Source organism: Humulus lupulus, chromosome 6 (genome assembly GCF_963169125.1).
Source record: "Humulus lupulus chromosome 6, drHumLupu1.1, whole genome shotgun sequence".
NCBI classification, from domain to species: domain Eukaryota; kingdom Viridiplantae; phylum Streptophyta; class Magnoliopsida; order Rosales; family Cannabaceae; genus Humulus; species Humulus lupulus.
In genome coordinates, this window is record NC_084798.1 from 186,510,517 (window position 1) to 186,533,294 (window position 22,778).

The 22,778-nt window shown below is 34.9% G+C and overlaps 2 long non-coding RNA genes across 3 annotated transcripts; both read right to left on the reverse strand.

The window, feature by feature from the left end:
- Positions 1-15,142: 15,142 nt before the first annotated feature.
- On the reverse strand, positions 15,143-18,163 carry LOC133782826 (uncharacterized). The gene is made up of 2 exons (XR_009870723.1): positions 17,610-18,163; positions 15,143-15,373 (listed from the first exon to the last, which is right to left on the reverse strand). It is a non-coding gene; the product is annotated as an uncharacterized LOC133782826 (long non-coding RNA).
- Positions 18,164-18,194: 31 nt separating this feature from the next.
- On the reverse strand, positions 18,195-19,275 carry LOC133782827 (uncharacterized). 2 transcript variants are annotated; one of them, XR_009870724.1, is made up of 3 exons: positions 19,169-19,275; positions 18,576-18,651; positions 18,195-18,408 (listed from the first exon to the last, which is right to left on the reverse strand). It is a non-coding gene; the product is annotated as an uncharacterized LOC133782827 (long non-coding RNA). The 2 variants fall into 2 exon arrangements; XR_009870725.1 differs by having other exon boundaries at positions 19,220-19,255.
- Positions 19,276-22,778: the final 3,503 nt, after the last annotated feature.

Below are 22,778 nucleotides of genomic sequence, written 5' to 3' on the forward strand. Positions count from 1 at the left end.
CTTAAACATGGAAAACTTCTAAGCAAATATGTGCTAACAATTATCTTGCCACAACGTTTGACATGTGCATTATATAACTTTAAAGAAACTATTAGTAATAAAAATAACAAATATTGACTTAAAAGTAACATTTTGTAATAATAAAAAAGTAATTTAAAAAAAAAATTACCATGAAAATATTAATATGACAAAAATCAACATGAACATGCATGAGTATACTCACTACCCCCAACCAAAATCAGACAATGTCCTCATTGTTTAAAAACATACACATTAGAAGCATGAAATGTGATATCCCGCATTTTGAACACCGTTGGTAGTCGGTGAAGACTTTTGTGAAATATTATTTCGATAAATAATATTATGTGAAATTATGTTATTTTGTGAATTTTATAGACGTTGTGCTAATTTGATAAGGGTTTAGGCCTATGCAAAGAAAATTGGTCTTGGACTGAGGGGGAAACCCTAATAATGAAAAAATCTTGGATTAGGTAAAATGAGGAATACTAAGGCATAAAAATATTTGGCAACTGAGAATGTATAGTGGAGCTTGTAAATTTAAGAAAATTTGATTGAGGATTTAATTCCAATCTACCGGGCTTTAGAATGAACATTCTTGCCCGAGCCTCTAAGGGCATTTCCGTCAATTTGAGTAAATTACCAAAATTATGTGTTATGTGAAAAAAATTATTTTTGGTCACATTTATTTTATTTTAGCTTGGAGATATTTAAAAACTATAGGGTAAAAATTTGGAGAGTGAAAATACCAAAGGGCCCTTGACTGCATCAGAAGTGAGTTAAAAGGGGCAAGGGCATTTTAGACATTTCCAAAGGTGGAGAGAGGGTGTGATGGGCGGCTAGGCTATGCTCTAGTATACTCAAGTGTCTATGACATCTACCCTAAGAAGAGTATGAGGCTTACCCACCCATTGGCTAAACCCCCAATCATTTCCCTCTTACTGTAAAACACCCTACTCTAATATTGTAAAACTTTTTCATGCTCATAAACTTATAGAAGAATGTCTCTTATTATATGAAAAATCCTAGTGGGGCCTTGCTAAAACATGCAATTTGGGCCCAATAGTTTAAAATAAAATAATAGTTCTCATGCAACGTTTAAAATTAAATAAAAATTCAAGTCCCACTGATAAGTTTTGAAAAGGTAAAATAAAGCAAAATATTGTTCTTTAGAAATTGGCGTTAAGCTGATCGTTTCCTCGCCCATAGAATACCCCCACGCCATACACACCTTGACGTCGGAACTTCCCAAATCACCACGCATGCCAAAGAGAAAACCTATTTGCTACTTGGAAGGGAAAGTAAGGGGGTTGAGCTAAAATCCCAGTAAGAAAGTACAAACAACATACAAGTAAACACAACAAAACATATTCACTTTCATACATCGTTATACATCATACTTAACTTCATCATCATACGTCATCATCATAATCATCATCATTATAAACATTATCAACATAAATATTATCATCATAAACATTATCATCATAAGCATCATCATCATATCTTTGTGAACATGCCCCCCTATCTTGTCTATGTCACATCCTGAGGTAAACAGGAGGCTCTGGTCCTTGAATAACCTCGGCGCGTCCGCCCTATGAGTTATGTCTTTATATCCTTAGTAACTCGGGTTATGTCTTTATATCCTTAGTAACCCCTTTGTTGTGTCACGTTCAACACGCTAACAACCATTCACATATCATACAACATCAAGACATACATGCAATCCAGTAGCATCAACACAAGAGGATATACATGATTCATCAAATTTCACCATATCAATTAACAACAATATTTCATACTTTATATCACAAAGTATAGCATCATACATAACATTTCTCTTCATACAAACCAATCTTATCGTTCATATCATACTAAACAAAAATTCTATCTAACTTCCTTACTTCAGGTCCGAGCAAAGCAAAAAATTGACAAACTTCACAACGAGCCTATAACCATAATCAAATAGCATTCTTTAGCATCACATAAGACTTTCTTATGCCAAACTCATATACCCCATGTGTGCATGATCCATGCACACATGGTGAAAACTACACATATTTTCCAAACATACATATTTATACATAAGATCACCAAAAGAATAATGCAACTTCTACCTATTTTACATGTATGGTTTTCAAGTAAAAAGCATATGGTTGAATATTAGACATATTTTTTAACGTAAAAGTGCATTTGCATGTGACATGCATATGTGGGAACGTTGTTAAAAAGTGACGTTAAAAACCATAATTCCTACGCGCTTATTTTTTAATTTCCAAAATAAGGATTTAGCAACATACTTTCTTACCATTATTTATTTCTTTTAAATCCTTAAGTTGATTAAACCTCTTATTACATTATTTTTATTTCATAAAAATAATTTATTTAGCCATTTAAAAATATAATAAATCCATTTATTATTTTTTAAAATTGCATAGAAATAACAAAAGCTTGAAACTATTTAAAGTACTTATAGTTACCATGTTTCCTTAGAAAATAAAATTTTTATTTAAATTAATAAAATTACAAAATTCATGTGAGAAAAATAAAAATTTTGGGTGTGAGAAAAATATATTTTGCTTGTATTATTTTAAGACTAAATTGTAAGTAGTATAAATTCATATGCGATAATCAAATAATTATTTTTAATTTATTAAACTAAACTGTCAGCCACCATTTAATTTATTAAAAATCACAAGTGAATAAATCTCAACATTTTTCTTAATTAAAATAAAGAAAATCATACCCATTAAAAGTGACTATTTAAGGTTACATTTAAAATACCATTTTAATATTTACCTAGTTTAGGTGTTATATTATTTTACAAACACAAACTTTCTTTCATTTAAAAGACTTTTCAACATTTTTTAGCAAAAATTACAGCAACAAGATAAACTCTTAAAAATCCCCATCTTGAAATTAAAATCTCATATTTTCTCTAAAAATATAAAAAAAATCTGTAGGTATTTATTTGAGTAAAAATAATCATTTTAATGTAAATTAAAATACCCTTTTAATTTCATAAAATCCTCATAGCACTTGCAAAAATGTTTGTGCATGCAAAAAATTATTCTCATCATATTTCACACCATTTATTCACAAAAATCAGCAAACAATATTCATCATAAAATTCATTTCAAACTCATGTTTTTCCAAAACTCAAATATGAATAATCATTTACCACCAATACATCAATTTATAAAGGATTTAAGACAAACCTTTCATTTAACCAATTAACCTAGCATGTTCTTAATATGCATGGGTGGCACAAAAATAAAACAATCTCATCATACATCACACCTATGGATGAAACCTCATCCTCCATATATCACGTTTCCTTTTTTTCATGTTTACAAAAATATTGGGGAGAATTACATTAGCATAAAATAGATCAAGACAGCACTTAAACCCTAGCATGCATCTATTAACATTTTAAAGGAACCCATTTCAAATCTTACAAACCTATCATGTTTCTAAGAGTACACTGACATTAAAAATAATTGGTGAAACTAAACATGCTTGGGCATCACACCTAGGCCGACACTCCCTTAGCCAAAACAACCAAAACCCTTCATGCTTTTACATAGATTTTATTGCCACAAACCAAAACACAATAAATACCCAAGCCCACGCCTAGGTCAAATCCCACATGCATCAAAATAAAAAAAAATCCATCAATCCATATAACCCAAGAATCAAGAGAAGAAGTCTAGAAACCACAAGTACAAAGAGACATACCCTAGGATTGAACCCTTTTCTTCTTATTTTTCTCCTCTTTCTTCTGTTTCTCTCTCTAGCTCGCGCACTCTCTCTCTCCTTCTCTCACTAGGCTGACGGCTCCAAGCCACCAAAATGGCCTCATATTTTCTCTCTTCCCTTTTTATTCTAACTTAGCCAAAAATAACCTAATGAACATAATGGGTAAGTTTCCTCTTCTTGCTATTTTCTTTTATTTTAATTTATTTTATTGACAAAAATAAATGGAAAACAAATCTTCCCTTTTCCCACCTATGTCGTCCACTTCTCTTCCTTTTATTTATTTTTCAATTAAATACACTAAAAAAATCTAATAAAAGGAAAAAATAAAATGTGTAGAAAATTCTATACAAGTGCACCATGCAACCATGCACATGCACACACTCAATCACTAGGGTGCATCACTACCTACCATGCACCTTGGTGCATTCAACCAAAACTCAATTATTCACATATTAAAATAAATAATTAACAATTAAATTCAAAAAATTATACCAAACAATTCTAACAATTAATTTAAACAAATAAATAAAATAATCCCAACACTTAACAATTAAATAAAATAAAGCACAAAATTTAATAACTAAGAAAAAATTTTGGTGCGCTACACTTACACATCCAATCCTTATTTTTCTTAATTTCTTTTTTTCCTCAAGAAAACAAAAAAGAACTCTCTCCATTTTCCTCCCCAAAACAGAAGCTTTCTCCCTCTTCCCTCTCCATTGCTGCCATTTTCTCTATAAGGAGCAAGAGCACACTAAGGAAGAGTAAGTTCGAATCCTACTCTATTTTTTTCTCCTCTCTTCTTCGTCAAATCCAAAATCCTAAAAGGTGGATATGCATGCATGTGATTCTAATGGCCATGCATGGTATGGATCTTGTATTCTAGGGTTCAAGAGAGGTGGTTCTAGGAGAATCTCACACTTGAAGCTTTTTGGTGATCTAGTGAAAACAAAGGTAAGGGTTCTAGAGTTTTTATGTTTTCCACTCATCTCCATCTTCTACCCTAACACTCTTTTAAAAATATGCACGTGGAACCTTGGGGCTAGGTTTGAGTGTATAGAATACAAGGAGGAAGTTTAAAAAGCTAAGGGAACCTCATCTCCAAGCAAGAAACCATCAAAGGTAGATTTTTGGTTGGTTTTTGAGTTGTTTTTTATTATTGATGTTAGATCTGGTTGTATAGGTTGTTTTGTTGGTTTTTAAAGTTTATTTTATGCTTGAGGGTTAGCTTGATTGATTTGTTACTTTGCATTAATGCTTGTGGCTAGGGTTTTTCTAGTTGTGTTTATTTTGCTAGAATGTGTAAAAATGCATGCTGCCAAGTTTTCGTGGTCTGACTTCCAATGGGTCCGATCGTACCCTTTTACCTCTGTTTGTGGAAATAATTTATATGGTTGCATAGTTATAGATGATTACTTGTGTTTAGGCTTTGGAAAATCGAGAAAAGGTATTTTCACACTTAAGTTATGAAATTTTTGGCATCTTGATGCAATCTGGAAAATTTCTGGGCAGCATGCACTGCCCAGATTGTTTTGAATATTGAACACGTTTTACTGAGCCAAAAGTCATGAAATTTGGTAAAATGTTAGTTTAATTATGTATAAGATTCAAAGAAATTTTTTAGAAGAAAATAAAAAATGGTTAAAGAGTGATGATTTTTCAAAGTTTGCCCTAATAATCTGAAAATGAAATTTCTGGGCAGCAAACACTGTCCAGATTATCTTACATTTTTTAATGGGTTCCCCTATCCTAAAAATTATGAAATTTTGAGAAAACATAAATTATATATGATTAAAGATCATGTTAAAATTTTAGAAAAAGCTAGGCTAAGTTGTAAGAGAAATAATTTTTTAAAGAACCCTAACAATCTGAGAAAAACTCCTGGGCAGCAGACACTACCCAGATTTCTTTAAATTGTTTAATGAATTTTACCATCCCAAAATTTATGAAACTTGGTGAATTTTTTTTTAAGTTATGTATCAAGGCCCTGGTAAAATTTTAGATTAAAATATGTCACGTTTTAAGAGTAGTAATTTTTCTAAGTTGCCCTAAAAACGGGGAGAATTAGTAATTTCTAACCTTAACAAAAAACGAGTTTTGGGAGGTTAGTTTTCCTAACCTAAATTAAATTTTTGACGTGAGATTTTGCCTAGTTCCCATCACTTGGACGCATAATATGTGAATGGGATTTTAAAGGGTTGTAGTTAGAGAACCTAACATAGAATATGAGCTTAAAGCGGAATTTTTATCACACTAAAATGAATATAGAAAAAGTTAGGTTCAAAATTGGAAATGAAGTTGTTTTAAAAAATAGCTAAAGTTTTGGATATCTAACCAATCTCAAATTAGCTTAAGGTTATTGAGAATTCATTTTTACCAGTTTCTAAACATGGGGTCTAATTGCCCTTTCTTTTAAAAAATGACGTAATAAAGATTCTAGTTTATGGATTAAAGATGGTAAAAATGGGAGTTTGGTTTTATAAAACAATAAAGAAAAAAGTATTATCATTAACGGATAATAAATTGTAAAAGGTTGAAATACAATATTTTTGGGTAAGGAATGGAAAAAGGTAAACTCGGTACTTGAGTAAAAAGTGGGTAGTTTTCTAAGACTAAGAGTTGTTTAAAACTCTTTTTATAAGTAACCAAAATACAAGTAATACGATTGAGAGAGTCATCTAGAGATAGAACATTAAAATCCACAGCGCGGAGAGCATGTTGCGGTAAGGACGATTTTCTCAGAAAGCCGTAAATTGATTAAAGCGGAATCTGGTAGTGTATAAGAGAGATTTTTAGTATAGAGTCTCTAAGAGAACTTTATTCAATGTAGCTATCATATAATATTAGCTATACGAGTGATAACTCTAGGAATTAGAGTTATTTTTATGCTTTTAAACTTATATTTTTATCAAGAAAGAGTAGTTTAGGGTGCTTTGTAGTGTCTTTATTTTAGTTTTGTCAAATATTAAATATAATAAGATAATATTAGATATTAGTATAATGCTGGAAAAATATACCCTAAATTGTAAAAATTGTCCTTGGCAGCTGGTTGGTAGAATTTTTTACTTTTGGAAAGAAATTGAAGCTTTAAATGGTCTCAACAAGAGGGAATGTTGCAGCATTGCAGCAGCATCGCGTCTGCCCAGCCAGCTACTTCAAGGGCCCACGTGGGAGTGTAATTGGCCAACTCAGTTTTTTATTTATTTATGTAATTTGGGCTGAGCAATAATTAAAAGGGTTTTGGGCGATTAAAAGTTTGTGGACCCATTGGGCTTTAAAAAAAGAAAAGAAGGAAAAAAAACAAAAGGCCCACGTGGGGCAAAAAGGACCAAGAAAAGAAAACCTATCATCATCTTTTTTCTTAAAGAGGAAAAGAAGATAGGCAGAGAGCAAAAAAGAAGGAGCAGCCGCCTGGTTTTATTAGGAAGATATATACATATATATTTTGGAGAGCTTGAAGGGGAGAAGAAGACAAGAACAAAAGGGAAGGACCTAGAAGAAAATGACAACTTGGAGACTTCCTCCCATTGACTTGCCTCTCTCTCTCTCTCTCCTCTTAGTATTTTTAATTTTTCTTGTTGAAATTCTGAATATGAACTTCATTTATTGGGCTATTTTTGAGTTTGTAACTATGAGCTAAACTATAGTTAGCTAGGATAATTTGAACCCTAATATGTGACTTGTGATATTTTGAGTTTGATGGTAATGCACTTTAGGTTTATTCATTCATATATTTCTCATGATTAATACTTGCTAATGATTGATCACATTTAGTAAGTAGTTGGGTTAATGTTCAAATTTGAAAAGTTTGGAATTAATTGACACACTATTTGAATGGTTCATGCTTGAATTCATTGATTTCAATATTGTAGTGATGTGGACATATATTATTACCATGCATAGTCTTATGTAATTGATGCTTGAATTAAATCTTTGAAATTGAATTAGCATAGACATAGGTGATTTAATTAAGAGATTAGAATCATAGTTCTTTGACGAAAGCCTATAAAAATTAATTAGAATTTTGGACTAATAGACCACCAGTTGCTGCAGCATCAATCCAGCATCACTGTCAGAGTTGTATATTTGGGGGATAATTATTCTAGTTTCCATCATATATTTGTTACTCCTTGATACAATTTTCCTGAGTTGTTTCTTTTAATTTTCTGCATTTAATAGTATTTAATTACTTAGTTCTTATACCGCAATCTTTTTAATAAATTTGAGTGCTTTTAAATCATTTTGTTAGAACTTAGTTTCACAATCAAAAACTAAAAAAATAGTCCTTGTGGAGACGATATCTGGTACTTGCTACTGTATTACTTGTTGTTGACAATGTACACTTGCACTTTGCTTAAATTTATGCAACAACGAGTATGCCATAGTTTAATCCGAGTACACTATATTAATTACTGTAACTGTGAAGGGAAAAGCGAATAGCAGAGTTAAAAGATCCAGTTGGGAACTAAGGACTCCAAGTAAGTTAGCCTTTCTCTTTCTTAGCTACAACATGAATATACTAGTGTGTGCTTATAGTAGTAGATTACAATAGTTTTGTTTGGGTCATTAAGACCAGGGTATGCTTAATGCATACTCTTGCAATGCTTTTGCATTCTGCGACTAAATGGTAAGTAGGTTCGGGTTGGAGCTAGAACCCTAACATAAAATAGTCCTGGTTGGAGCCAGGACATGGTAAGTATATATTCTGGGTTGGAGCTAGGACATGGTAAGTATATATTCTGGGTTGAAGCCAGGACAATGGTAATATAGTTCGGGTTGGAGCCAGGACAATGGTAATATAGTCCGGGTTGGAGCCAGGACAATGGTGATATAGTCCGGGTTGCAGCCAGGACATAGTAACTATATAGTCCAGGTTGAAGCCAAGACAATGGTAATATAGTCTGGGTTGAAGCCAGGGCAATGGTAATATAGTCCAGGTTGGAGACGGGACATAAATGATGGAATCAGGTTGTGGCCTAGATCCCTTGTTGATAATTTAATTGTTTAGTCATAATGTGTGTTAAATATAATTGAATACTCTGAGAATCTTCTAAGTGCGGGATATTACGATATGAGTGATATATTGTGTGTTCTGGGAATTTTCTTAGTGTAGGTTATTGCGATATGAGTGAACTTGGTTGTTAGAAACAACCAAAGTTATTGTTCGATATGGTTATCTATGTTAGATGCTTTGGGAAATTTATGAATGGAGGTGGTTTTGATATGTATGAACATTGGTTGTTGGGCATAACCAATGTGCTTGATTTTATGTTAGGACTATTATTGAGAATTTTATGATAGGGTTGGAAATTATCCAATACCCTATGACCTGTAGTGGTAACTACCTTAGGGCAACTCATTACCGAGTTCAGTATATTCGTGTGCAAGGCTATTCTTACTAAGAGTTTTCGCTTACCTAGTTGTTTCATGTTGTAGGTAAGTGCAAAAGCAAAGTGGAGCAGTGAGCGCCTGAGTCTTCTTGTGGATATGTATGTGTGGCCCGACATGGGGAGGATTTGATGGAACACCATTTTGAAAAGAAACGTTGGCAGCTTGTTATTTATTTTATGACATTTGTTTTTCTTTAACTCTGTAAAAGAGTAGTTTTAATTTTGGTTGCTAAAACTAAAAGTGTGCGCACACGATATTTTTGAAAGTTTTTTTTGTAGGATTTTTGGTACAATGAATTAAAGTAAAAGTTTAGATTTCTGCATGTTTTTGTCTTGTATGTTTGAGGGTTGTTACAACTGGTATCAGAGCTCAAGTTGAGTCGATTCTGTAGACAAACCCACATGTACATTCTGCAAGATAGACTGGCACTAACTGTAAGTACTGTCTTTTCATGTCTGTTTCCTTTGCTTTCTTTTGTTTACTTCAATCCTATAAATTGTACATGCGATGGAATATTTGCCAGAGATAGTTAATCCGGTCCTAGAGGACCCACTCTTTGGGTATCCTCTTGCCCAGAGACTCCGCTTTCACCATGCTTTCCATAGCGCATTCCCATGTGTGTTCACTGGGGAACATGACTCTTCGTCCTAAGTATGAGAATGGACATACATGATCGACATAATCCTTCAGGATATGGAGATTTCACTTACCTACCAGGTGAGGCTAGCTAGCCTATACCTGAGAGACGAGGCATTTCACTGGTTCCAGTATTGCTACAAGGACCCAACCACCATTTCCTAGTTAGCGTTTCGAGCATCTATCGAGCTCATGTTCTTACCACACTTTCTCATGTCCCGGTGGCAGGAGAGGTACCAAGAGGGACAGATGGTAGAGAGGCTCTCGCACTGGACGTTGCACTTCATGAGCCACCCCAGCCTGCGGTGGAAACTGCAGTAGATGGCAAGGTTATGGAGGAAATGGCCGAGCCAATAGTGGACCTAGTGGGTGACGACGAGGGCAATCCTGAAGGGGGTGTCGAGCAACTGGACAAGGATTCTGATGTAGAGCTGGATATGCTGATGGATAGGGTAGATTAGGTTTTGCTGTGAAAGTCTTGTTGATACTCTTGCAAAGACTTTGCAAACCTACAAATTTCTAGAACTTTTGAATAGTGGTAGCAGGTGTATGTAGAAACCCCACGTGTAGTTAGGGTTCTCTTTTGTATTTATCATACTGCTGACTAAATTTTATGGCATGATCTGTCACGATCATTTTGTATTGCTAGGTTATCACCTCGAATGTTATGACTACTCATTTTGAGTTGAATCGTTATGATTTTCTTTCCTTTTCCTTGTGCATGGGAAACTTGTATACTAAAAGGTTTTAAACATTGTTGAATAGGGACTCACGATGGTGCCTAACACTCGAGCCAGGGGAGGTCGAGCTGTTAACCCACCAGACCAAGCTGAGAGAGCAGTCGTTGACCAAGATGCATGTCATGGCCGAGGGAGAAGTTGTGGACAAAGAGCACAACCAAAACCAAATCTGGCAACTCAGATAGAGGGTCTGAGAAGGACTGTGCATGAGCAGAATGTGGCGAACGCTTAGATGTTTGAGGCATTGATGCAAAGATTTCCGGAAGTGCCACACAACCCCGCACCCCCAGCACCTCGGGAATATGTTCTCGAACAACAAAAATTCTCAGCGCAAAAAGACCTACTGGTGGGAGAAAATCTGCTAGCAGATGCACCTAGAATAGAACAGCCGAAACCGATCTCGGGACGGTTTAGCAGGAAAAACCCACCTGTGTTCAAAGGGACTTCAGACCCCTTGATGGCAGAGGAATGGGTCAGCTTGCTAGAGAGAATCTTTGACTTTGTGGTGGCTACCGAAAGAGAAAAGGTAATATGTGCGATGTATATGTTGAGGAAGGATACCCTCATCTGGTGGAATATTGCTAGGAAGGGGCATGACGTTGGACAGATGGAGTGGGCAGAATTCTTGACCATTTTCAATGTCAAGTACTACAACTAGACAGTGATAGATCGAAAGGTGGTTGAGTTCGCCAACCTAGTCCAATGGTCATCTAGCGTACAGAAGTACGTGCACAAGTTTGACCAACTCTCAAGATTTGCTCCGTATCTGGTACACACTGAAGCTAACTGGGTACGCAAATTCATGAAGGGGTTGAAAAGAGAGATAACTCAGTTCATGGATACCAGGAAGACCAACCCGGGTACTTATGATGAAGCCATAGAGAGCAATTTTCCAAGAATCCTGGTTAGTACAAGAAAAGAAGGAGCCCTACAGAGCTGAAGAATGAGCATATGTTCCAAATGACTGAGGAAGATACTCTAACAACCAGAGCAAATCTTCTGGGAAGTTTGCATCAGAGGCAATCAAAGTATGGGGAAGACCGATACTCCAGGAAACTCTCAGTTTCCTGATGGTGGAAATAATAAACAAAGGATGGAGCTAACAAGATGAAGTTTGAACTTCAACAAGCATCCAAGGAGAGAAAACAATTATTGGCTGCAATGCAACAAGTGTAATCGGCACCACCCAGGCGAGTGCAACAACAACAACTGCTTCACCTATGGAAAGCCATGTCATTTCTCCAGGCACTACTCGAATCATAGTTAGAAGGGAGGAGACGACCAACCAAAGCCAGTAGGAACTGCACCACGAGTCTATGCACTCACCCAAAGTGATAAATGAGCTGGGACTTCCGACATGGTGTTAGGTTGGCTAATAAATCAACATATGCATTGATGGACATAGGTGCATCCCATTCTTTTATTATTGCATCTTATGTTGATAAGATAGATAGAAATCCCGGGCCTATGGATAATGTATGTGGTGTATCCTTACCTTCGAGGAAGGATATGATGGTACGGTCTTGGGTTAAAGCCGTACTAGTCTAGGTAGAAGGCTTGTAATTGACCGTGGACTTGCTAGTTTTAGATTCACAAGAGTACAATGTTAGTTTTGGTATGGATTGGCTAACCAAATACGGGGTGGTGGAAAATTGCAAACAAAGAAATGTGACTTTTAACCCACCTGGGGAAGAACTGTTCATGTTCCAAGGCACAGCCAGTGAGAAGAGTGTTGCTATAATCTCCACGATGAAGGCTAGGAAATTATTGGATGATGGATGTATTAGCTACCTGGCGAACATAATAGACAAGGATAGGGAGTCCAAGCTACAATCAAAAGAGGTAGCAGTGGTGTGCAAATTCCCAGAAGTGTTTCCTGAGGATCTTCCAGGGATACCCTCGGACCGAGAAGTCGAGTTCAAGATCGAGTTGATTCCAGGCATCACACTTATTTCAAAGGTACCATACCGGATGGAACGAGCAAAGCTTAAAGAGTTGCAAGCGCAATTACAAGAATACTTGGATAAAGGATTTATATGACCAAGTCATTCTCCTTGGGGAGCCCCGGTACTATTCGTGAAAAAGAAAGATGGCTCCATGAGAATGTGTATAGACTACCGTGAACTCAACAAAGTGACAATCAAGAACCGATACCCATTGCCCAGAATTGATGATCTATTTGATCAACTATAAGGAGCATCAGTATTCTCGAAGATCGACTTGAGATCCGGGTACCACCTGTTGAAGGTCAAGGAATCAGATATTCCCAAGACTGCATTTCAAACTCGGTATGGCCACTACGAGTTACTGGTGATGTCTTTTGTACTCACTAATGCGCCTGCAACATTTATGGATCTTATCTATAGGGTACTGGGTGAGTGTCTAGACAAATTCGTGATCGTGTTTATAGACGATATACTCATATACTCGCGAAACTAGGAAGAACACGCTCAACGCCTGGAACTAATCTTACAACGATTGCATGAGAAAAAGTTGTATAGCGAGTTCTCCAAGTGTGAATTCTGGTTGACTCAAGTGAGTTTTCTAGGACACGTGGTGTCAGGAGACGTGATTGCATATGATCCGGCCAAAATCGAGGCAGTGAAACAATGGAAATCCCCAAAGAACGCATAAGAGGTCCGCAGTTTCTTGGGTTTGGCAGGGTATTACAAGCGCTTTGTGGAGGGCTTCTCCAAAATAGCTACGCCTATGACTGCACTAACTCGGAAGAACATCAAGTTTAAGTGGACAGACAAGTGCGAACAAAGTTTTCAAGTGTTAAAAACCAGATTAACAACTGCTCCAGTGCTCATTATCCTAAAAGGAACAAAGGGTTATGCCATTTACAGTGATGTATCAGGTCAAGGACTCGGTGTAGTATTGATGGAACATGGGAAGGTGATCACATATGCCTCTCGACAGCTAAAAAATTACGAGAAAAACTATCCAACTCACGACTTGGAGTTAGCAGCAGTAGTGTTCGCATTGAAGATCTGGAAACACATCTCTATGGGATCCATTGCGATATATATATGGATCACAAGAGTTTGAAATATTTCTTCACCCAGAAAGTGTTAAACACGAGACAACAGAGGTGGTTAGAATTGTTCAACGATTGTGATATATTGCAAGGCTAATAAAGTAGCTGACTTGTTGAGTCGGCAACCAATGGCTTATGTAATTTCAGTGAAAGAAATACCCCAAGAACTAAAAACTAATATATCCGAATTGGATTTGGAGATAGTAGTGGGAAGATTGGCAAAGTTATCCGTGCAACCCATGATCATGGAAGCGATCCAAGGGGGACAGCTTGCAGATCTTTGGATCCAACGACTGGTGCATGAGACTATGAAAGACATGTGACCAGGGTTTCACTTCTCAGAGGATGGAATGTTGGGTTTCAAGGGTAGAATATGCGTGCCCGGTGATGAGGAGATCAAAAGGAAAATATTTTATGAGTCTCACAATACTCCTTATGCTATGCATCCTGGAGCCACTAAGATGTATCAGGATCTCAAAAGATACTTTTGGTGGGTAGGAATGAAGAGAGATGTAGCGGAGTACGTGGCACATTGTTGGACATGTCAACAAACCAAGGTGGAGCATCAGTGGCTAATAGAGTTACTGCAGCCGGTAGAAATCCCTGGGTGGAAATGGGAAATGGTTACCATGGACTTTGTTACCGGGTTTCCACACACTACGAATGGGCACGATGCTATTTGGGTTATCGTGGATAGATTGACAAAATCTACTCATTTCTTACCCATTAAGACTACAAATGGTGTAATAGCTATCATGTAATAGCTATCATGAATCGATAAAAATGGCTCTTTATGAGGCACTATACGGAAGAAAGTACCGAACTCCAATCCACTGGCATGAGACCGACGAGAGGAAATTCTTGGAATCAGAAGTGGTAGACCAAGCTATGGAAGACATTAGATCAATCCGTCAAAGGTTATAGACCTCTATAGATCGACAACACAAATATGCTGATCGTTGTCGGAGACCATTATAATTGGAAGTTGGGGACAAGGTACTGTTAAAGATATCTCCACTGAGAGGAGCTATGAGGTTCGGGAAAAAGGGCAAGTTAAGTCCTAGGTACATAGGACCATTTAAGGTTCTAGAACGCATTGGAAAGGCAGCTTACCGACTAGCCCTTCCACCCGCCACTACAAGAAAAAATGCTTTTAATAACACCGAAAATGTGTTATCAAAACATACGATAACACTTTCTGATGTGTTAAGACCAACTATGTTATCGTAGGTTAGGATACTTTACATAACACTTTATCAGTGTTATACAGATGTGTTATTGTACTGTCAACGATAACACAATTTCTGTGTTATTTTAATATATAGATAAGTGTTTAATTATGTTATTTATAGTCGATTATATAACACTTTTTTTTGTGTTATACTACATTTTAGTATAACACTTTTTTTTGTGTTATACTATACTTTAGTATAACACATTATTTGTGTTATACTACACTTTAGTATAACACATGTGTTATATTAGCTTAGAGAAACATAATCTTTTTTTACTTACACAAAACTAGGAAAACAAATATGAAAGTTGAAGCCAAATAAGGTAACATAAATAGATTTTTATTAATTACTCAAATGTAATTACAATATTTAGTCTACTAGTCTAGGCTTAAGAAATCATATCACAACATAATTTATGCCCAATTCTGATTCCTTTATCACTAAATACAAAACAAGAAATGTATAAAAAAATTAGTGAAATACATTCTTCCATTCTAAAGGCCTCAACTACAAATGTTGTCAAGAATTGCTCCAAAGAAATCATCTCAATATACCTGCTCATTGTAAAAAAACAAAATCCTTTTATTATTAAGAACATAATACTTAAGCTAGTTTCCACCTGTAAGCATATAAAGTTTAAATTAAATTTGTAATAACTCCAAAACTTGACGAAACAGCAGGGTATAGCAAGATGTACTACCATGAAAAACGACTGAAGCAACAAAACATGCAACTTAAAACAATAAGCTAAGAGATGAACGAAGAGAAAATTCCACTGCCAAACAGAGTACTCTATTAATACCTAAAACTTAATGAAAATGAAAGAAACATTCAGCAGCATAATTCTAAAGCACAACAGAAGACTTTCTTCTTTATACCTTGACAAGGGCTGATGAAAGTCATCTTTTTGTTGGTAGTTCGTCTTCTAACATGGTCATATCAGCCTATTAAGAAAGAAAAATCTAAGCATATGAATTTCCCACAAAACAAACAGTTAAATTCAGAAATGAAAGTGAATGAGAAAATCAGAGAGGATAGAGAATGAATGAACTGAACTTTAATGAAATATATTGAAGTGTTAAATAGAAAAAGAGAATACATCACTTATAATGAGCTAAAAATTAGAGTAAGACTAACAGATTCATAGAAAACCATAACAAATCTAGCAGCTACCACTTAATAGATAAAATTTGTAGTAATAAAAGTAATAATAACCTCAGAGTAGTCACTATCACAAGATTTCATTCTATAGTTGCTAAAATCATAAATGATGTTAAAGTGGTTACAAGATACTCTACAAAGATTACTTACAAGAGTCTCTATCAATTATGTTTTCATATTAAAAAATATGATTTAAATTGTTTCTTTTGTGTTTTATTTGATCATTTCATGACAATCTGTTTTAATACTTATCTATATATATACACATGTAAGACATGAATTATACTATGGAAAAAATAAAGATAAAGGTAATATTTAATTTTTTTTGAACACTCAGACAAGTATTTTTAAGCCAACACAACAGAGAGTAGTTATATTCATTGCTTGTTTCATTTAGTTTGCAACATGAATTGCCTAACAGCGAATGAAAACAGGCATAGGCAATATGTACATACAAAGGAAGAGAGAATATATATCTCAAACTTACCCGACCCTTAGCCTTTTACTGTCACCTTCGCTCTTTATGGGCAAGGCTGCTGGATAATTGAAGGAAGGAAGAGAAAAACGAGATGCAATGACAGAGCAGTGTGCAACATATTTACGACTACAAGACCAATTAGACTTTTAAAGTCAAAAGACTACATGACCTTTTCGATAATATTGAAAATAAACCAAGCAAGAAAGAGAAAAAAATTATTTAAAAAAATTTGCAATCATTTTCACACTTGTTTGTTAATTTCCATTAATAAATACGGGCTCAAGAGTCAGCAACAGGCTACTATTCCAACCATAACCTTAGCCCTTAAATGACAGGAGTACAAGACTAACAAACCAGATCAATGCAATCATTTATGGTACACCATCTAAATTCATTTCCAGACAACAGTTTTTCAAAGAAGAAACCAGGATAACACTCAGGAACAATGAAGAAAACTTAATTTTAGGCAATTCATGTTGCAAACTAAATGAAACAAGCAATGAGTACAAATGTCAAAAATACAAGAATCAAGATGAAAGTATAAACAACACTAACATGAAGTTTATGCACAAGAATTTAGTACAAGAAACTTAGAAAAGAACTCAAACAAAGCTAAGCTAACTTTTACAATGTTACCTCAACTCTAACTCTTATTTAGAGTAGAATGGCTATCATAAATAAATTTCATAACAAACTGTAGATCAGGTTGCGTTTTGGGCCTAATCTTGTATGGCTTCTGCAAATTCAATTTCTTATAAGTTATAACCTGGTCTCTGGATACTAATCAGTTTGTCATTTGTTTTCCCTTGAATTTAAAAAAAAAATGAGGAGAAAAAATTGCATTGCTGCAATTGTGAAAAAATCGATGTCCTTACTACAGGGGAATATACGAAATCCTTGAAGAAAAGAGCTTGGAAAGGTCAGAAGAATATCAATAAAGTTTGTACATTTATCAAGATCTCCGAAAAATAGATGCCCCTACTAAATACCCAGCAGAAATTTTATACATATATGATAATTCAACAAGTCTTTGGATTCTAACACTGAACTCACTTTGATTGCATGAAATAAAACGGTGCAGGTGCACTTTCTACGCAGAGTTATAACACATATGATAGAATGAATATAAGATCAAAAATAAAGAGCAGTACCTGAGCAATGTGCTTGGCAGAAATGAGTTCGGCCATAACAAATGATGCATGCCATCCGTGCTTAAGGCCAAAAATTTCTAGAAGACCATCATCAGCATGGGCCTCAACAAACTTTTTCTGTGAGAACAATAAATGTCAAGATAAGCATTATTGACCTGAAACTTAAGTCCCTTCAATAACAGGGGATGTTATAATCATGTAAAGTCTGAAGGGACCATATGGTACATGAGATCAAATATGGTAAGGGGCAAATTATGATGAGTTAGGTGAAAGTGTGAAACACAATAACTCCACAGTACTTGAGTATTATTGATGAATCAGGGAAAAACAATAACTTCGTAAGTACTCGAGTATTTTCATGCTCGCATCTGCATAACCAACATACAGCATAGAAGAACATAGAGCTAACAAACCCAATGAAAATTAACATTATCTCGAGGAGAGATATATACCTTTTCCAAATAATCTGGCTTCAGATTACCCCAGGGATGTCGTCCACTTCCATAGTTAAGAAGATTTAAAGTAACAATAGCTCTTACACTAGAGGAACACATAATTACAAAATGAGATTTATAGAATAAGCATTGTGCCTTTTTTCCAGTAGGGTACATTTACATCAAGATACAAATATCCAAATAACAATTTTAGTTCTAAAAAATCATTGGTAATAGTCCGTAATCACAAGACTTTTCACATAATAAGATAACAAACCAGACCTTATTAGAAATTGGTCCTTGTGCCAGGTAAGGTTTCTCATTACGTAAATGATGAAAGCCGTAAGCCACCTGAGCATCCATTCCTGTAATATAGATCCAAAAAATAAGGAGGCTTGTGTAGAATGATAAAAAATACAGCCCTGGTCTGCTTCATATAAAACTAAGAGGGAGCGAACCACACACACACAAACATATACTAATACAGAATAATTATCAGCTCTTAGACAAGTCAAAAATCACACAAACATACCTATGCTAAAGTAATTATAAAATACTCCTTCATAACAAGTCTTTTTCTCAGGCAACTCCCCTTCAATCTCCAACCCCTGCATTTAAATACATTTCACCTATTTAGGTTAATTTGTTCACATGAAAATAAATAAATTTAATACTTCACATTTTACAAAGACTAACACAAAACATATTCTAAGTTTAATATGCAGCACATCAAAGATTTCAAAACAAAGTTAATTTTCTTACAAGCAATTAAAAAAATAGCTTTAAAAAAGTTAAAATTTCCATGTTTATATTGTTTTATATATCTTGATGATTAGAATAAATCTCTCTAGATACAAACACTAGAATGAAAATAGAAAAAAAAAACAATTAATTACATCAAAACTTCAAAAATCCCATCAACTAGCCTCTATAATATTATTTTTCTGCATGAATTATAAGATTCAAAAGAATGATGCACAAGAAATTGCCTAATGTCACATCTAGCATTATACACAATCCAGAGCAGAGCAATAGATTATATGCTATAATGCTATATAGTCCACCTTCTCACTGATTATCCTTACTTAAAAAAAAACTTTTGTGAGGCTTGAACAATATGAGAACCTAATATTTCATAGCAGAGCAACAGCACAGATATTAGGCCCAGAACTCAACCTGATCGTTATAACTTCGCTGCTAACATACCTGAATTCGAAACCAGTAACAGCAAATGAAAACAGGCATAGGCAGTGGAAAGAATATATCAGGAGTTAACTAATAACTATATGACAAAAACAGAAAATATAATTTATAGCTATGCAAGTGCACACAGTCGCAAACTTGTAATAAAATGGTAAAACCAAGTATCGTCCTCAAGGACTGATTTATCAATTACCAATCAATTAATCCTTTAATTCTATTCGGTTAAACAATTATAAGAGATTTTTAAACTAAGAAAAATATTAACAAAGCACAATGAAAAAGTAAACAAATTAACAAAGAAAATATAATTAGGACAATTATGATTCTCTATTTTTCCACCCTGTTATTTCCTAATGCAAGCATCTATATCCCCTTCTCTCTATTCAAGAATAAGTTGCAACAACAATTCATAATCTGGTTAAGACTTATGAAATTCAATCTAAATGACAACTTCCTATATTTCTATGGTAAGTTAATTCATGTAGAGGGCATTAGCCACACAACTCAGAAAATAAGCAAATAACCTAGATACCTTCGTTCTAAATTAAATTTGCATCCAAACAATCAAAGCATATCAAATTTCACTTTTCAGATTTCAATTTGATTCATAAAATAGCAATTAGAGGTGATCAATCAATAATCGCACAATTAACATAGATTGCAAGGAATTGAAAGAGATGAAGAAGAATATCAACTTTGCATTAAACCATAACAAGGGTTTCCAAAAGATTCACATAAAAGCCCTAAAAGAAAATTTAGCCTATGATATTCATTCTAGCCATATAATTGTTTAATTACAAACATGAAAATTGACAGAAAAAGATGAAGAAAACTCAGGGACGAATCCTCCAATATGGTGTTCTTACTCCAGCCGTCGTCGTCTTTAGCCCTCTTTCAGTCGCATATATGATTCCAAAAAAACCTATCAAAAGTTCCCAAGTGAATGGACCAAATTGCCCATCAAAAAATGATCAAATCTGTGAAAATCGCGTCTCTAGCGCTGTAGCGCTACTTCTGGAGCGCTGTAGCGCTATTAACAGTGGCAAAATACCTCAAAATCTGGTGCACTAGCGCTGTAGCGCTCTTATTATGGCGCTGTAGCGCTAAAGTCAGAACCGACAAAACTCGGTTCGAACAGCCTGCAGCGTTAGCTCATCGTATTTTGATCATAACTCCTTCGATATAACTCCGAATTGAATGATTCAAAAAGCTATGGAAAGATAAGAGAAATATATACAACTTCTATTTATAGAAGTGTTTCCAGAAAGTGAATACATCATGGTAAAAATGCGGCTTGAAGGTTCAGACTTGCGTTATAGAGCATAAACGACGTGTGTTAAGCATCTTCAATGTAGTATTTTCCACACATAATGTCTTGAAACTCCACAATCAACACGAAATCCATCTTATTTATCATATTTAACATGTTTCTTCTCATTTCACTCCATATTATGTAATTGACCATTAAAACCTGAAACAAAAAGAAAACAAGCATAAATCTGCACTAAACAATCCTAAATAACTAAAAACACAACCTAAAACGATCTCTAAAACAAACCTAAAGTGAACCTAACAGTACTCCCATCAATTTTGAGTTTCAGGGATGAAACTTCTATAAATTGTAGGTATTGTAACATCTCGTATTTTGAACATCGTTACTAGCCGGTTGGAGCCAGTGAAGAATTTTGTAAAATATTATTTCGATATATAATATTATGTGAAATTATGTTATTTCGTGAATTTTATTGCCGTTGTGATAATTTGATAAGGGTTTAGGCCTATGCAAAGAGAATTAGTATTGGACCAAGGGGCAAACCCTAATAACGAAAAAATCTCGGATTAGGTCAAATGAGGAATACTATGGCATAAAAATATCTGGCAAATGGGACTGTATAGTCAAGCCAGTAAATTTAAGAAAATTGATTAGGGATTTAATTCCAATCTATCGGGCTTAAGAATGGAAATTCTTGCCCGAGCCTCTAAGGGCATTTTGGTCAATTTGAATAATTTACCAAAATTATGTGTTATGTGAAAAAATTTATTTTTGTTCACATTTATTTTATTTTGCTTGGAGATATTTAAAAACTAAAGGGTAAAAATTTAGAGAGTGAAATTACCAAAGGGCCCTTGAGTGCACTAGAAGTGAGTTTAAAGGGACAAGGGCATTTTAGTCATTTCCAAAGGTGGAGAGAGGGTGTGATGGGTGGCTAGGCTATGCCCTAGTGTACTCAAGTGTCTATGACACCTACCCTAGGAAGAGTAAGAGCCTTACCCACCCATTTGCTAAACCCCCAATCATTTCCCTCTTACACATCCAATCATTAGTTTTCTTAATTTCTTTTTTTCCTCAAGAAAACAAAAAAGAACGGTCTCCTTTTTCCTCCCCAAAACTGAAGCTCACTCCCTCTTCCCTCTCCATTGCTTCCATTTTCTCTCTAAGGAGCAAGATCACTCTTTCCCCATTGAAGAAGGGGAGAAGCCCAAGAGCACACTAAGGAAGAGTAAGTTCGAATCCTACTCTATTTTTTTTCTCCTCTTTTTTTCTTCAAATCTGAAACCCTAAGGGGTGGATATGCATGCATGTGATTCTAATGGCCACGCATTTCATGGATATTTTATTCTAGGGTTCAAGAGATGTGATTCTAGGAGAATCTCAAAGTTGAAGCTTTTTGGTGATCTAGTGAAAACAAAGGTAAGGGTTCTAGAGTTTTTATGTTTTCCAATCATCTCCATCTTCTACCCTAACACTCTTTTAAAAATTTGCACGTGGAACCTTGGGGCTCGGTTTGAGTGTATAGAACACAAGGAGGAAGTTTGAAAAGCTAAAGGAACCACATCTCCAAGCTAGAACCATCAAAGGTAGATTTTTGGTTGGTTTTTGAGTTATTCTTGGTTATTGATGTTAGATCTGTTTGTATACGTTGTTTTGTTGGTTTTTGAAGTTTATTTTATGCTTGAGAGTTAGCTTGGTTGATTTATTGATTTGCATGCAGGCATTGGCTAGGGTTTTGATAGTAGTGTTTATTTTGCTAGAATGTGTAAAAATGTATGCTGCCAAGTTTTTGTGGTCTGACTTCCAACGGGTCAGATCGTACCCTACTACCTCTGTTTGTGGAAATAGTTTGTATGGTTGCATAGTTCTAGATGAGTACTTGAGTTTAGGCTTTGGAAAATAAAAAAAAAGGTGTTTTCAAACCTAAGTTATGAACTTTTTGGCATCTTGATGCAATCTGAAAAATTTATGGGCAGCATGCACTGCCTAGATTGTTTTGAATATTGAACACATTTTACTGAGCCAAAAACCATGAAATTTGGTAAACTGTTAGTTTAAATATGTATAAGGATCACATAATTTTTTTCAAAGTTTGCCTTAATAATCTGAAAACAAAATTTCTGGGCAGCAAACACTGCCCAGAGTGCCTTACATTTTTTAATGGGTTCCCCTATCCTAAAAATTTTGAGGGAAACTAAATTAGATATGATTAAAAATCCTAGTAAAATTCTAGAAAATATTGGGATATGCTAAAAATTT